Source organism: Acomys minous, assembly GCF_964271855.1.
Source record: "Acomys minous genome assembly, chromosome: 3".
NCBI lineage: Eukaryota > Metazoa > Chordata > Mammalia > Rodentia > Muridae > Acomys > Acomys minous.
In genome coordinates, this window is record NC_140485.1 from 3,036,575 (window position 1) to 3,052,703 (window position 16,129).

Genomic DNA, 16,129 nt, shown 5'->3' on the forward strand with positions numbered 1-16,129 from the left:
CCTCACTCTGGCCTTATTTTCGTGTCTCAGAGGATCTCCCAAGTCACAATGGTGGGAAAGACGGAGAAGGCTGGGGTCACCCAAATCTGACAACAACGACTGCAGACTGAGCATGGTGGGAACACACACACTAGGAATCAATATTCATATACTGATTCCTTCCAGGGTTACAACAGCATTGGCTCCCCTTTGAAAAGCTGGTGTGTACTTCATCGTTGGCCTCTCACTATAAGCTCTTGGCACAAAGACTGATTTATTAACATTGTAGAAAAGGGAGACAGAGAGAAACCTCGTGACTTCTTTCTTTCTTTTCTCCTTCTTATCCTCCTCCTCTTCCTCCTCCTCCTCCTCCTCCTCCTTCTTCTTCTTCTTCTTTGATTAACAGCAAATGCAATGCTGAAGCTAGGACCAGAACTGTTTTTAAATATCTGTTCTTTTCTATAAACTCACACTTCCTTGTGGATATCAGTTAAGGAATTATACAGTGTTAGGCCATTTCTGTCATCATTTTTTCACAAGCGTTACCACTTTGTTGCTGTTAGGAGATTGAAATTAATTTTACTTGGAGTCAAGACTTGGGACTCCCAACTGTCCTAAGAAAGTTTGAGACCAGCCTGGTCTACATTGTGAGTTCCAGACAGAGTTGTAAGGCAAGACCCTGTCTAAAAAAACAAAACAAAACAGCCAGAGCAAGAGTCTGTGCTGGCACTGATGGGGGCCTCTAGAGCCCCCCATCCCTTTCCTGTGAAGATTATGTGTCTTCTGGGAAGTCTATTTCCACTCACCCTGGATGGAAAGGCAATGACATGTCAAAGAAGTAATTTTGTCTAAGTCCAGTTTGATGAACCAAAGCATTTATTCAGGGTATTTTGGGAGAAAGAGTGACTCAAGTAACTGCATTACCAAAAACCGCTACAACTTGGCAAGTGGGATGGGGGGGTGGGGGTGGGGGGTGGGGTGGCCGCATCTCTGGAGTCCCACATTTCCCAGTCATCTTGTACCTTTTGTCTCCTTTAACATCAAACACAGCTGGAGCAGGATTTTACCTGCAGGTGTGTGTGTGTCGGGGACGGGGAAGAACTGGGGAGCCGGAAACAGTGGTTGAGTTCTCAAGTGAGGGTCTGATTGTCCTTCTACCAAGGAATGTTACCAGTCCTCGCGTGTGAGGGTCTTGTGTACATAAAACCACAGATGTTCTGATTTCTGAAGGGCTACGGCCACGTCGGCCACACCGGGAGTCTTGCCTTGGAAAGCATTCCTCAGTGTATTTAAAGGGGAAAGCACGTGATCCTGTCTCTGCTCAAAGCTCTGGCTCCACCACGAGAGCAGAAGAGGGGAGTGGCCTCCCTTGTGTAATGAGAATTCACAGGGTCATCGTCCAAGGTGGAAAAGGACAATCGCTATGGTGTTTGTGTCCCAGGTTCCTTTGGTGCTTTGAGTCCACTTGGTCTGTCACACTAGCTCAATCTCAGCTCCATCTCAAGGCTGCCCCGGTGTTGTACAGTGGCTGCTGCAGCCTCGGTCTTCTCACCTGAAGGAAGAAGGGATGACATAGAGGCAGAAGAGCTGGGGGAACCATCAGTCCTTTGCAGGAGTTTGGTGAGACACTTCCAGCCTTCTCCTGGTGCCTACGACGTATTTTCATCTATAGAAAAGCTGAGAGGCGTGGACTTGAGGCTGGGCAAGTAACCAGAATGAGGAGTATTCTGTTCAGAAGAGAGAAGATATTGTGAAATTAATTTTTAGGAAGCATTTGCTTGCACCAACAATCAATGTGTGGATTTAAGTTAATTATTATTTAATTTTTATAGTGATAGCAGCTCTTTCCTCCTTACTACGCTGAAGATGGGTTATGTTACAGGGTTTGGATCTGACACGTCCCTCAGTGCTTACATGTTAAAAGCTTGATTCCAGACCTGGAGAGGTGGCTCAGCAGTTAATAGCACTTACTGTTGACTAGGGTTCAGTCCCTCGTTTTCACATTAGATGGCTCACAACTGCCTGTCCACCCAGTTCCGGGAGATCTGATGCCCTCTTCTGCCTCCTCAGGGACCTACATACACATGTTATGCAGAAACGCTTTCAAGCACACATTAAAAAAAAATATTTAAAAGATTGCATCCTAGTCCATGGTGCTTTTGGAGGTGATGGAAAACTTAATAGGTGAGACCCATGGGAGGTTTTAGGTCGGTGAGTGTGTGCTGTGGAAGGAGACCATGGTGTGCCTGTCTTAGACTCCCTGTCTACCATGAGGTGTGTAGCCGGCTCTACAGGATGCTTCCCAGGATGACATGCCGCCTTGACCCAGAACCAACTGTAAGGCCAACTGACTGGGGGCTGAAACCTCCAAAACTGTGAATCCAAAGCAACCTTTCCTCTTTCTAAGCTGCTTACCGCAAGTATTTATTATAGTAATGGGAAACTGGCCGACCCAGGTTGTAAAGATAAAAGTCAGTTATTCACAAGCTGCGTCCGCTGCAGGTCCTGGCATGTAGCTATTGATGTGTAATGACCCAGGACATGAGGTATGACAAATGTGCTCAGCTGACTAGAGATTGGGAAGACGAAGATAAAACACCTGCGGTCCAAATGACAGCAGTTAAAGTGATCAGTGATATACAGCTGGCAAGACTGTGGGGAATATAATTAAGACAATGATCTTACGGGGCAAGTTAGCGGCAAGCCTTCTCAGAATTCACCTGGGGTGAGATACCTAGGAAGACACCTGTCTGACAGGGGTCAGCACTGCACAGCAGGGTTAGAAAAAGGAGGGCACATTGGCGTGGGTGACAAGGAAAGGAAGGGGAGATGTGCCAGGAAGCCATTTCATGAAAGCAAGTTGCAGAATGACATGTGCATGTCTCTAATATGTGTATATTGTATATGTACGTATGTATCGGTTATATGTATGTGATATATATATGTGTGTGTGTATTGTTATATATACATATATACTGTGATATCTATCTATCTATCTATCTATCTATCTATCTATCTATCTACCTATCTATCTATCCATCCATCTATCATCTATCTTTCATAAATAGAAGAGGTTTGCATGGACAGATGGGTGCTTGTACTTTTCAAGTGAGTGCTCTGGAAAGGTATGCCCCAGACAAATCGCAATCTGCTCTGAGCCCGGGAGGAGGGGGATGTCCAAGGACTTTTGTATCCAGACTTTTGTATTCATTGGTAACGAAGTGCTCTCTTCTGTAATGCTGTTGTGAGGTAGCTCTCTACAGCTCTCTCATCCAATATCTTGTGATGAGAGGCAGTGACAGCATTTGTTAGGCTTTTATTTTTAAATGGAGAAGATATTTTTAAAATTAAACCAACAGCAACAACAAACAAACAAACAGAACAAAAGCACATGTTAATGAGGTGCCAGGTGATATTTTGACACATGAAAATACTATAAAAAGTTTAAGTTAGGTTAAGCCTAGTCCTCCTCCAACATTTATCCTTTCTGTACGTTGCGAATATTTAAAGTCCTTCTTTTAGGTTTTTGAAGTGTATAGTATATATTCTTCTACAGTCGCCAGCTGTGTAGTAGCCACCAGAGCCCCGATTCCTAACTGGAACTTACTTCATTGGTCAACACCTCCCCATTGCTCCATTTCCTCCCTGCTCTCAGCCTCAAGTGACAGCCGTTCTAGTCAGCTGTCTTCTCAGGGGTGTTTATGTGTGAACAGCCTTGTGAAATGCACATTATATTGGCAGATTGTCTTGGGCTGTTTGATCTCTGGACACAGGGCTGTCTCCCCTCACCCACCTCAGAGTGCGCTGCCATGTCCCTTGTTCTGAGGACAGGGTGGCCTCCCTAACTCTATAACAGGGATGGAAAAGAGCAGGAAAAACAGCCCAGGAGTAAAAGCATCACATCCCTGAGATAGCAAACCACTGTCCACAGTAAACAGAGGTTACTATTGTTTATCCCAGGATATAAAAATGCTGACAGTGAGGGAGAGAAGCCAAAAGTTCAGCCATGGGAGGCCCATCCACAGAGAGAAAGCTCAGTTGGGGACTCCAGCTGAGGGCCTCAACTTTCCCAGTCGGCTTCTGCTGGGTACTGTGAGCACCTACTTTCATTATGTCCTCTCTCTGTTGCTACTTGTTCTTTTACTCTGAGTTCTCACCCAAAGGAGACTCTCTATAGGGAATTCCAGTTGACTGCCCATGTAAGGCTTCCCCAGTTGATTTCTGCTGGATGTTTTGAGCTATCTGTCCTGTCTATCTATCTATCTATCTATCTATCTATCTATCTATCTATCTATCATCTATCTATCAAATCTCTATCTCTTGCTATTTATTCTTCCACCATGGCTTGATAGCAAAGTGCAGAATAAACCCACTTACTCAAAAGTATGGCCATTATATATCATCCTGCTGGGAGGTGGTTGGTCTTCTGATGCTAATTACTGGTCCTCAAGATCTGGGTGCTGCCCAGAGGAGCACATCCTCATATACACCTGTCCTTGTTGAGGAACCCTTGCTCTGCCTATCTAAAGTTGATTGGTTAATAAAAAATGCCGAAGCTTGGGATTTGGCAGAAGAGAGAGAGAGAGGTAGAGTTTGAGATTCACAGGCCTGAGATTCACAGGGGGTGGAGGGGCAGGGGTGGGGGTGACCATGAGGCAGAGGGAGAGCAGAGACAGGTACAGGGGGAGGAAAGAGGGAGAAGAGGGTGCAGTGGGTTCGTGCGAATGGCTGGATCGGCCTGGATGGGGGAAGCAGCCCAGATGGGAATGACTAAAGCAGGAGGCCTGGGACGGGGGCTGGGAAGGGGTAAGGACAGCTAGAGTGACAACATCTGCCCAGGCCTGGGTAAAATGAGGCTATGCTAAAACACAACAGGTGTCTGTGTCTTTATTGATTATGATAGCTGGTTAGATAATACTGTCATAATAATTATAAGCTAATTTTATAATATTATTAGGTATTTATGACAACATCATTCTCTTGACAGCACAGAATATCTTGGAATAAAGAGAGCAGCCCACTCTGTTTTTTTTTTTAAATTAATTTATCCAGATTACAACTCAATTGTTATCCCATCCCTTGTATCCTCCCATTCCTCCCTCCCTTCCACTTTCACCCTATTCCCCTCCCCTATGTCTGTGACCGAGGGGGACCTCCTCCCCCGCTATATGATCATAGGCTATCAAGTCTCATCTTGGTAGCTGAGCAGCCCACTCTGAAGAGAGGCAAGTTTCTTTTCTGTCCAGAATTAAAACTGGCCATGCGTTCTTTTAGAGAAACATTTGGACAAAGTGTTCTTGGGGTTCACTTTAAAAGATCGGGGTTTTCTAAGCTAGGATTTTCCAGGTCTGATGCAAATATTCTGTGCATATATTACTCACGAGGGCTAACCTCCACATGACCCCTGTGGTACGCTGTGGCCATGCTGACCAGCGGCACATTTGCAAACATGGAAACCCACGGTTCCTATGAGCAATGAAGCCCTTGCCTCTGCGGGAGTCTTGTGCCTTCTGCCGGCAACCGTGAGACTGAGGCAAGCTAAAGTCATAGAATCTGTAGTTTACCTTATGAACACGTGTAGAAGCAAACACGTAACAAGTGTGTCATTGAATCTTCAGGAGACGACTGAGCAAGCCAGTGAGTCGTGTCCTCCCCTGGCCTCTGCTTCGGTTTCTGCTTCTAGGTTCTTGCCTCGAGTTTCTGCCTTGCTTCACCCAATGTTGGACCACTCTCAGCTTAAGTAAATCTTTCCCTTCTCACCTTGCCTTTGGTCATGGTGTTTTAATCACGACAACAAAAGCGAACTGGGATGAAACGGATACCAGAGAGTGGGGCCTTGCAGTGACAGACCTGACCGTGTTGGCTGTGGAAAAGATTGTGGAAGCACTTGGCCGTTGAGCTGTGGGAATTTGAAAGATGAGGATGCTGGTGGGAATACAGGTGAGGAAGTCCTGGCTTGAGCAGCCGCAGAGAGAAGCGAAGACCCCATTAGGGCTGTTCATGTGACAGTCTGCAGCAGCAGTCTGTGGAAGTGACATCCACTTGTGATACAGACAATTGATGCTGGCTGGCTGGGGCAGCAAACAAACAATAAACAAAAACAACTCAGCTCTGATTAAAAAGAGACCAGCATCACTGAGGCAAAATATTCTGAGAAGTGTGCCACTTCCTGCACACCTTGGCACAGAAACCTAACTGGGGCAACAGCAGGGAATGAAGAAAGGTCAGGAAGGCACAAATCACATACAGACAGAAAACCTGGGGTCAGGTGGGCTGGGCTCATTCTGATGGAGTGGCACCAAATATGCCTGCTCAGGAACCACATTGCATTTATTATGCACAACACAGGACGGGGCTTGGCTAATATCGGCAGGGGCAGGTGGTCTCTGTGGGACTCTAGTATCAGGTTACAGTCACCTGGGAACAGGAAGCTGCAATTACTAGTTTCGTACCTACTGGGCAATCCTTTGTAAACACTCTTGAACCAGAGGAAGGCTTTGCCAATTTCCTCTGAGTCTCACCTGGTGCATTGGATAGTTTCAGGCCAACTTGACACAAGCTATAGTTATCTTAACAGAGGGAACCTCAATTGAGAAAATGTCTCCATAAGACCAAGCTGGAGGCAAGCCTGTAGGGCATTTTTCTTAATTAGTGACTGGTGGGAGAGGGCCGGGCACATTGTGAGTGGTGTTGTCCCCTGGTCTGATGGTCCTGGGTTCTGTAAGTAGGCTGAGCAAGCCATGGGGAGCAAGCCAGCGAGCAGCACCCCTTCAGCTCCTGCCTCCAGGTTCCTGCTCTGCTTGAGTTCCTGCCCTCACTACTTTTTGTGATGAACTGTGTGGTAGTTTGAATAAAAATGGCCCCCACAGACTCATTTTTTGAATTCTTAGGGACTGGCATTAGGAGGTGTGGCTTATTAGAGGAAATGTGTCACTGGGAGGTGGGCTTTGAGGTTTTAAATGCTCAAGCTGGGCCCAGGGTCGTGTCTCTCTCTCTCTCTCTCTCTCTCTCTCTCTCTCTCTCTCTCTCTCTCTCTCTCTCTCCCTCTCCCTCTCCCTCTCCCTCTCCCTCTCCCTCTCCCTCCCTCTCCCTCTCTCTCTCCCCCCAACCCTGCTGCCTGACGATCCAGATGAAAAACTATTGGCTCCTTCTCCAGTAACATGTCTGTCTGTCCACCACCATGCTATCTGTCATGACAATAACGGACTAAATCTCTGATTCTATAAACCAACCCCAATTAAATGTTTTCCTTTATAAGAGCTGCCATGGCCATGGTGTCTCTTTACAGCTAAGAAATCCTAGCTAAGACAAACCGTTATATGGAACTGTGAGTGAAGTAAACCCTTTCCTCCCCACGTTGCTTTTGGTCATGGCGTTTCATCACATCAATAGTAACCCTAACTCAGACACCTGATCAAAAGCTTTGCCAGTTACCATTGGTTTGAGGCACTGGTACCACTGACACGGCTGTGCCCCCATGTCAACCGTACACATTCACTGAGGTCTTCGTCCATCCTTTACACGTTTTCTCAGGGCTTCCTCAATTCCGCCATTATTAAGGAAATACGGAAGAAGTGTTTCTTTAGGACCAGCACACAGAAGCTGTTTTCTGGGCTAGTGGGGGCATGTAAAGCCACACATCAAGTTAGCAGCAGAACTCGTCAAACATTGTACAAGAGTCTTCCACACGATGCTGGTTTTGAAGGCATGGAGGGGTCATGGAAAACATCTGAGGTGTGGCACTCTGTGGAGGGAAAACATTCGAACCCAACCATGTGTCTAATCCATCAGGCAAAGCCAGGGGGCATTTTTAAAAAATTGCTAATCAATGCAGGTGTGCCTAGCTCACTGTGGCTAGTGTCATCCCTAGGCAAGTGGGCCTGTGTTGTATAGCTAAAGTAGCAGAACAAGGCAGCTCTATGTGGGCATAAAGCTTCAATTGGTGAGGACAGAGTAGGTTCCACCTCTTCATGCCTGGCAATAAAGTTTCAGTATGACGTTTGAAGGAAGAATGTATTAGTTTCTTTTCTGTTGCTATGATGAACAGTACTATAGCAAAAGCAAGCCAGTAAGTTCCTCCAGGGTCTTTGCCTCTGCTTCTGTCTTGGCTTTTCTTGCTAATGTAATAAACCTACAGGCTAAAATAAGCCTGTTTCTCCCCAAGTCGCTTTTTGCCATGGTTTTATCCGAGCAACAAAGAAGCAAATAAGAACAATATTATTGTATGTTTTTAGAAAGGATTACTATGGAAGTTTTGACTATGGGCACTAGTAAAGACAATGACGTCACAATCCCTTACACATCCAGGATCCAGTTTTAAGTGCCAAATTCTGACATTAAATTATAATTACAGCTTAGTCACTGCAGAATGAGTGTCTCTGTCTTGAGAGAGACAGGGGCAGCATCCACTCTTCATCTGAGTAACATTGTGTTGACATTTCTGTGGCTTGAATGTGTGTGCCTGTGGTGGTGTAAATGAGAAATCCCCCCATGTGTTCACGGACACTTGGTCCTCAGCTGGTGGGGTTGTTTAGGAAGGTTATGGAGCCTGTAGGGGGTGGAAGTCCATCATTGAAGACAGCTTCTGAGGGCTTATAGCCTGGGCTCATTTCCTGTTCTCTCCTTGTCTCTGCATCTTGTATATAGATGAAAATGTGACTAGCTAGCTTCCTGTTCCTGCTGCCATGCTTTCCCTAAATGTTGCCAGCTTCCTGTTCCTGCTGCTGTGTTTTTCTCTACCTGTTGCCACCTTCCTGTTCCTGCTACCATGCTTTCTCTACCTGTTGTGAGCTTCCTGTTCCTGCTGTCACGCTTTCCCCACTGCAGTAGGCTCTCTCCCTCTGGAGCTGTAACCCAAAAGAAACTTTTCCTTACGTTGCTTTTGTGTTTTGTTTTTTTTTAAATTATAATTACCTAATACAGTGTCTTTTCAAAATTCATGCTGAAGCTGTATTCCCAGATAACAGTACTAAGAGGTGGAGATGTTTGGGGAGGAGGTGGCAAAGCTCAAGGCCCTGACCTCATGAATGGAAGGAGTGCTCACGTAGAGTGAGCTCATGACCTGTGTGATTTCTCTCCCACCCTCCACACTAGTTACTAAAACCATTCCCCTTTCCTCTGTGGATTATCTTGGCATCTTTGCTGAACACTGACTGACTATTCATCGTGGGTCTACACTTGACACTGGTCTGTTACATTGGTCTGTGTGTGTGTTTTTGAAGCAACACCATGCTGTCTTCACTAGGTTCATTTCACAGAAGTCTTCAAATCTTCAAATAGAGACAGGTTACCCTATGTTGTTTTTTCTTTCTTATGATTGTTTCAGATAATTTGGGTCCTTTACATTCCCATATACATTAAGAATCAGTTTGTTGATTTGTAAGTAAAGCCTGCTGGAACTTGGATTAGAATTATGTTGAGTAAGTGGATCACTATGGGGAGATTTCCATCTTTACAATATTGAACCCTCTAAGCACTGAAAAAAAATCTCTCTTATTCAGGTTTTCAGTTTCTCAAAGCAGTGTTACAGAACTGTAGATATGTTGCCACTCAGTTACACTCATGTCTGGGTATTAGATGTTTTTCACGCTATTGCAAATGACACTTCAAAATGACTGTTTCTGGGGATGGGAAGATGACACAGTGGATCTCTGCAAGTACGAGGACCATAGTGTGGGTTCCCAGCAGCTCTGTGGGCCTGGCAGCCAGCTTGTCAACCCTCAGCACAGAAGCCGTGACAGAGGATCCCCAGAGTGGGCTGACAAGACAGACCAGCTGAACTGGTGAGTGCCAAGTGCAACTGAGATACTCCTGCTCAAATATGGAACGTGGAGAGTGATCAGAGAAGACACCTGATGTCATCCTCTGCCTTGCAGAAGCACGGTCACAGATCTCCGTATGCACATCTGCACCTGCACATGCCCACATACATAGCCACATACATATGCTCATGCCGTGGACACACACTCACATAAAACCTCTTACATTTATTTGTTTATGGTACACAGAAATAAAATCATTTTTTATAATATGGGGCTTTTCTAACAGCCATATTCCATTTGTTCTAGCGTAAGTGTCTTTGGATTTTTTTCCCCACATTTGTGAGTAAAGGCAAAAATGTGTCTTTTTAGGTGTTGATGCCCTTGTCCTTTATCTAATGGGGTATCATTTGAGAATACATTGAAAGGGCGAGTCTTGGACAGTGCAGAGGGTTTAGGGAAGGAAACAAGGCGTCTTCCATAACCTAAGCTAAGTTTGATTCTCTGTCGCCTCCAAGTTGACTCTAAACTCCACTGAACGTGACTGTCCCTGGCGCTTTATTCTCTCTCTCCACATTTTTCTGCTAAACCTTATACACTAGGTGAAGACTCGGCTCTCCACTTCTCCTTTTGCACTAGGCCCCTTGTGTGTTTTTCCTTCTGGGAACTATTGCCAACTTTCCATTCCTTCTTTTCCACTAAACATGTGCCGCAGTGACCACACATTAGAAACTCCCTTGGAGCCAGACACTTAGGTGTCACTTTTCTGACTATATTTTTTTTTCCCCTTTTTGAATCTGGATGCACTTTTCACCACTGATTCAATCCGAACCACTTTAATTAAAGACAGAAAAACAGAATCCACATGGGAATCCTTGTGTGTGTGAAATGGAAGCCTCATCAAATATTAAACCACACACACACACACACACACACACACACACACACACACACACAATCTTCCAACACCAAGTCTCCCTTTTATCCCAGTAAGAAAGGTGAGAAACTCTTTGAAATCCCTCCTGAATCCTATGTAAATGACCGCGGCTGTTAGGTAGCAAGTGATCTTCAAAGCAGGCGTCCTTGCAATAAATGTTTGCACTGATTTCATTATTCCTAAAGGCGCACTGATGCCACAAAGAACAAAGAGATAAGGAAAAAATATCTCTTTGATCGCTCCCTCCCCTTGGTGTATATTTTAGAATGAGGATGTGATATTGGACCAACTCTCTGGGCATTTAGGGAGTCTCCGGAACTCTCTGTTGGCCTGGGTTGTGAATGGGAGCTTTCGCATGTGTAGGTGGGCGGGGTAAGGACAAGCCGCGTCACAGCTTGTCCCCATGTCCTTTATCTCATTGGGGGTTACACTGCTTAAGAGGAAGTTAAAGCTTAGGGGTGCAGCTCAGCATGCACAAGGCCCTGGATTGAATCATCAGAACCACAAACAAATAAACAAAACCAGCAACAAACAAACAAACAAGAGCTACACGAAGGAACTAGAAAGAACCGATAGTTACTTTGACCCAATATCAGTTATCGTTTGAACTTTAAACCTTCAGCCCTTGGTGCTGTAATGTTTAATGTGATCTTTCAGATTTTTAACTTTATTTGTAATATCAGAAATGCAGCCTGGCAGTGGTTGGCACGTGTCTTTAATCCTAGCACTTGGGAGGCAGGAGCAGGCGGATCTCTGAGTTCAAGGCCAGCCTGGTCTACAAAGTGAGTTCCAGGACAGCCAGGGACGCACAGAAAAACCCTGTCTGGGAAAGCTTCACTAAAGAGAGAGAGAGAGAGAGAGAGAGAGAGAGAGAGAGAGAGAGAGAAATGCATCACTCAAATAGTCCTTCAAAATTCTGGAGTTTGATTCCTATAGTCCTTTAAACTCCGTATTGTCACAGCAAAGACTGTATCCCAAGGATGCTCCACAGGGCCTTCCTGGTCTCACCGTGCTACAGAAGAAGAAGCTGGAGAACGTGTTCAATGCGTGCTGAGGAAAGGCTGTGAGCCGCCGGACTCAGGGGTTTCCTAGCAGTGGGGAAGGCGGTAAGTTAGATGGGATGGGGAAGCAAATTAAGCTAGTTTTATTCCCTTCCCTTTTCTCTTTTTTGGAGGAAGCAGACTACCAGGCTAATAGTATTACTCTTTTCATTAAGGAGAAAATTTCTTCTGATCCTTAAATTCTGTTATTTTAAAAAAGTATTATTAAGAAAATAATTATTAAGACAACTATACAACAAGTAATAAGAAAATGAACAATATATTACACATAAGGAAAATGGTTTTGTTGTTTTAATCTAACTACAGAGGGCTCAAAAGAACACAGAACCTTAATTGTTTTGGCAAGAGGCAGCTATAATTCTGTTTGCGCACTGACCGAACTCTGGTGAATACTGGTAGGACAAGTTACCTCGATTCTGTCCAGTAGACACGTTAGAGAAGCACACACGTTAGGGAAGCACACACGTTAGAGAAGCACACACGTTAGAGAAGCACACACGTTAGAGAAGCACACACGTTAGAGAAGCACACATGTTAGGGAAGCACACACGTTAGGGAAGCACACACGTTAGGGAAGCACACACGTTAGGGAAGTACACACGTTAGAGGAGCACACATGTTAGAGAAGCACACATGTTAGAGAAGCACACACGTTAGGGAAGCACACACGTTAGAGAAGCACACACATTAGAGAAGCACACACGTTAGAGAAGCACACACGTTAGGGAAGCACACACGTTAGGGAAGCACACACGTTAGGGAAGTACACACGTTAGAGGAGCACACATGTTAGAGAAGCACACATGTTAGAGAAGCACATATATATCTCAGTAGGGTTTTTTGGTTTTTTTTTTTGGTCACACTATCAATTCCAAAAGAAACAGGTAAAATTGTATTTAAAAGGATTGCTCAGTTATCCCAACAGATTTGAAACAATTTTTATTTCCATATATAATGTGAAATATGTTGCAAGGTTTTAATTTCTTTTTTTTTCCCTCTTGTCGGACTCTGAATTCTAATATATATTTGACACTGGTAACCCAGCTCAGACATTGGAGTTTCAGTGGTTGAAATGACATTTAACCTTACCCAAGCAACAAATAGGCAATAAAACATTTTAGACACCTGTAGTTTTAAATTTCAAATTAATTAAAATGGAAAAAAAATCAAAATCAGTTCCTCCCTCACAGTAGCCACGCGTGTTTGGCACTTGCACGTGGCTGCTGGTGGCTCTCAGTTTTCCCCAAATACCATTTCCGGCCTGGCCACAATCACATCTGTCTCCAGGCCTCCTGCAAGAGCTTCTTGTGTTGGACTATTTCCAGCTACTCGCTGAATTACATTCTTGTGAAAATCACGCTGGAGCCCAGCCCTCAGCAGCACACAATGGGGCTGTGTTCGGAGAAGGGCATTTAAAGATGTGATTAAGGCAAAAATGAGGCATCTGGATGGAGGTTTCTTCAGAGAGAGGATTTGGACACACATGGACTCCAGAGGTGCCCGTATACAAAGAAAAGCCAGAGAGGCATGAAGGCTTGTGGTCCCAGGACACAGGCAAACCACGCCTCTGTCAAATAGGCTACCTAGTCTATTGAATTGTGCTGTGTCAATGCTAGCAAATAATAAAGTAATTCAGCATGTGGAGGGTAAATAAAGTTTATACGAGTGCTCTACTCTCTCTGAAGTACACCTTTCATTTAGCCACTGGCTTTGGATTTTGGTATCCCACCGATTCCTAAAGCTCGGCGTTCAGAACACATTTTGAGAAAACAGGTCTGCAGGTTGTCCCTTTTGGTTTGTTATGGTCTTGCATTCATCTGGTTTGTTTGTTTTTTCAGCTTGTTGGATAGGATGTTGTGTGGGTTTTCCATTTGGAAGCTGGTGGGTGAAAGAGGCGCACCCCCAAATCGCAGACACACAGCTTTGAGGTTTCAGGTGAAATGGCTGCACCTATCAGGTGGGGTCTCTTGCCTGTGTCCATCACGGCCGCTAAGCCTCTGCACGACTGCCAAAGTTTGCTAATAACATTTGTGCCTATGCTAATACAATCAGAAAAAATTATGCAGCCCGTCTCTCCCAGAGAGAACAGGGTGATCAGCCATTAGTGATTCACACTGATGAGCCTCTGCTAATTGCGCAGAATGTAATTAGTGATTATATAATATTTGAGCTCTTGCAACTGTCATTAATGTCCACAATTCACCAGAGATGGGCCCTGCTGAATGGAAGATGATTGCTGCATTGCTAAATCTAGTGACTCTGAGGATGGTAATCAACGCCGGGTGCACTGTAGGCAGCGCTTAAAAGCTCTGGTGACCTCAGGAGGGAAAAAATTCCCACCCCTGTTATCTACCACAGTCTGAACCGCAGACAATAGAGATCTCTTTCAAAAGAGGAATTTAATAACGAAACGGCCTGGAAAACTCAAGGGCAGAGTTACCACGTGGCTTTAACCTCTTTAGATTTTTTTCCCCCCTTGGTAACAGATACAGTGATCAAAATGTTGTATTGGTGCTGACATTAATTATGATACATTAGATTGCTGACTCAGGTTGTGTTCTATATGGAAAGTTCTGATGGTACTATCACGTGGCTAAGTACTGGATTAAGAAATAGTTCTTGAGGGGCAGGAGGGGTACTCAGCACTTAAGAGCCCCTGCTGCTCTTACAGAAGACCTGAGTTCAGTTCTCAGCACCTTTGTCATAACCACCTGCAACTCCAGCTCTGAGGATCCCACGCCTCTGGCCTCCATGGGCTCAGACACTCATGTGCGCATCACCCAATACAGGCCCCTTCATGTAAATAACTAAAAACCAAATAAACCATAAAAGAGAAACAGTCTTGGGTGTGGTTCACTGGTAGAGAGCAAACAGGAACCTGAGTCTGATGCTCAGTGCGAAGGAAGGAAGGAAGGAAGGAAGGAAGGAAGAAGAAACCAACAGGAAAGATGAGGGCTGGAGAGATGGCTTATGGGATGAGAGCGCTTCTTACCAATGCTGACATGCAATGCGCAGGGTAGAAGGAGAAAACATGGTATCCTCTGACTTCTATGAGGGCACTGTGGCATGTCTATAGCACACACACACACACACACACACACACACACACACACACACACACACACACCCCTCATTAAGAATCAGGTGAGTGCAGAGTGTAAATGCCCCTCAAAAAGACCATATGTTAAAGACTTTCTCTCCAGTGTGACATTAGTGGGAGACAGTGAGGACATTCAAGAGGTCTGAGGAAAGTCTTTGGTCATTAAAGGCCACGTCTTCGGAGGGACTCCATCCCCCCCACCACTGCGTTTTCTTCCCCTCCCCCTTTTTTTCCATTTCCACTTTGCTCTGTTCCCCACCAGGATGTGCCACCCCAGGCTCAAGAGCAGCAGAGTCAATTGATGACAGACTGAGGTCTCTAAACCTGTGAGCCAGAGCAGTTTCTGCATGTAGGTTTTTCTTGGCTCTTTTGTTATAGTGGTGGAAAGCCCACTGTTCCCTGTGGCTGATAGTCATCTATGGCAGCCATACTCTCAGCTGTGAATGAGTGAGTTTATTAGGTACCTAGTAAAATTAAACAAATAAACAAGTGGCAGGTAGACAGAAGCAGGACACGTACAGGGGACATCATTAAATTAAGAGTTCACAACATCTAGCAGGGATGACTGGAGTAGACAGAGAACATGTGACAGTGAACAGAGGGGCTCACCAATGCCAACAAAAACTGACTCGGGGAAACTGAGGCAGACAGATGGAGTTCCCAGCGGAGCTCTTTCCTGTGGATGAAGCCTCCGGCTTCCTGTTTCCACTGCAGGCGTTTTTTATACCATGTGATTCCCACCTCTATTGGGAATGGCTTCCCTTCTAGCTGCTCCCAAAGGCACAATGTTTTTACTCAGGGGATATCTTCTGTCCTCTTCCCTCCCTGTCAGTTAGGGAGATCAAGCCATTTTTTGGATACTTAAAGCAAGCATGCTTGGGCATGTGTGTATGGGTGTGTCTCTCTCTGCCTCTCCGTCTCTCTCTCTCTCTCTCTCTCTGTCTCTGTCTCTCTGTGTGTGTGCGTGTGTGTGTGTGTGTGTGTGTGTGTGTGTGTGTGTGTGAACAAACTTCACTTCCAGAGCAAGCTTCTTAAGGAGCTCAAACTAAAACAGTCTGTAACACTTTACCAATACAGCGCACATTACACACACACACACACACACACACACACACACACACAATCGCTTAGAGGGCCTCCAGCACCACTGAACACCATTTACGCCCAGCGGAAACAGACTCACAGACACTGTGTTCTACATCCCCACTTCACTTTCCGACCCCCTTGTCCTGCATAAAGCATCTGACCTCAGGCCCCACCCTCCGGGGTGTTTCCTTCTTCCCAGCCTCTCGCC

At 45.3% G+C, this 16,129-nt stretch overlaps 1 long non-coding RNA gene across 4 annotated transcripts in view; it reads right to left on the reverse strand.

The window, feature by feature from the left end:
- Window positions 1–951: 951 nt before the first annotated feature.
- Window positions 952–16,129, reverse strand: part of LOC311593399 — a 30,740-nt gene continuing 15,562 nt past the window's right edge. For 3 of the 4 annotated variants that reach the window (XR_014777683.1, XR_014777684.1, XR_014777686.1), the window contains one exon: window positions 952–1,706. This is a non-coding gene — a long non-coding RNA (uncharacterized lncRNA). Of the gene's footprint in view, window positions 1,707–5,829; window positions 6,047–16,129 lie in introns of all 4 variants that reach the window. The other variant, XR_014777685.1, reaches the window with a different exon arrangement.